The sequence below is a fragment of the Ailuropoda melanoleuca genome, chromosome 4 (assembly GCF_002007445.2).
Source record: "Ailuropoda melanoleuca isolate Jingjing chromosome 4, ASM200744v2, whole genome shotgun sequence".
Classification (NCBI taxonomy): Eukaryota; Metazoa; Chordata; class Mammalia; order Carnivora; family Ursidae; genus Ailuropoda; species Ailuropoda melanoleuca.
In genome coordinates, this window is record NC_048221.1 from 11165925 (window position 1) to 11166891 (window position 967).

Sequence of the window (967 nt, forward strand, 5' to 3'; positions counted from 1 at the left end):
GCCCAGGGCCGCTCGGCCAGCGTCCCTCTTCCGCCGGCCAGGCCTCCCCTGGGGGTGTGCGCCCCCGCAGCCCCCGCCCAGGACCCGCCGCCCGTCCCGCTTTGTCTGGCAAAGAAAGCGCGAGGCCGGCCCGGAGGGGAGGGGGTGTCTAGACGGCGCGGCCATTGTCCCGAGCGGGGGAAGGGAGAGCGGGGAGGGGGAGGGGCGGGGGGCCCCGGCCGGCTGGGGAGGGGCTCGGGCTGAGGAGACGGGGCGCTGGAGCTGGAAAGGAACACGTGGGCTCGCGCCCCCCGCCCTCCCTGGCCCTCCCCTCGCGGGGGCGGGGTCCCGTGGCCGCCCGGTCCCAGCGGCCAGGGGAGGGAGCGGGGCCGCGGGCGGGGAAAGGGGAGCGGGCGCCGCTGTGGCTCCAGCTCCGACTCCGGCTCCGGGTCTTGCCGCGCTCCGGCCTGAGAAGTTTTTCCCCGAGTTCGGAGCTCCGAGAACTTCGCGCCCCCTCCCCGTCCCCCGCCCGGCCAGGCCAGCCCTGTGTGTGTAGGGGGGCTTTTGTGCGAGGGGTCCCCAACCTGGGGGTATTGGGCTCCAATCGTGACCTTCCCAGGACCCCAGACCGACGTGCATTGGGAGCGAGCCCCAGACTCTTGATCCCCCCGATCTTGCGTCCGTGATCCCCACACCTCAAGCTCTCCAGTCCCTCATTCCTGGGTGCCTTCATCCCCAGCTCTGTTCGTTCCTGGGCCCCTATTCTGCGGACCTCTGGGGCCCTGCCCCCTCCCCCCATTAAGCCCCTGACCCCCGGGAGCGGCACGTAGCCCCCGGGCTCCTGCTCCCTGTCCGCTCTGGTCCTTGGCTCCTAGGCCAGCCCCCCCAGCCCCAGACTCGGGGGTGCTAAACTCCGCTCTTACCCTCCCCCATCCCACCCACCCAGTCCCGCCCGCCAGGTCCCAGCCCCTCACCTGCAGACCCGGGC

The 967-nt window shown here is 73.2% G+C and overlaps 1 protein-coding gene across 3 annotated transcripts in view; it reads right to left on the minus strand.

Annotated features, from left to right (window-relative positions):
* Nucleotides 1-961, minus strand: part of NOTCH3 (notch receptor 3) — a 36264-nt gene extending 35303 nt beyond the window's left edge. For all 3 annotated transcript variants that reach the window (XM_034657933.1, XM_034657932.1, XM_034657931.1), the window contains exon 1: nucleotides 954-961. The gene's annotated coding sequence lies outside the window, so the exon portion shown is untranslated. The remainder of the gene's footprint in view (nucleotides 1-953) is intronic.
* Nucleotides 962-967: the final 6 nt, after the last annotated feature.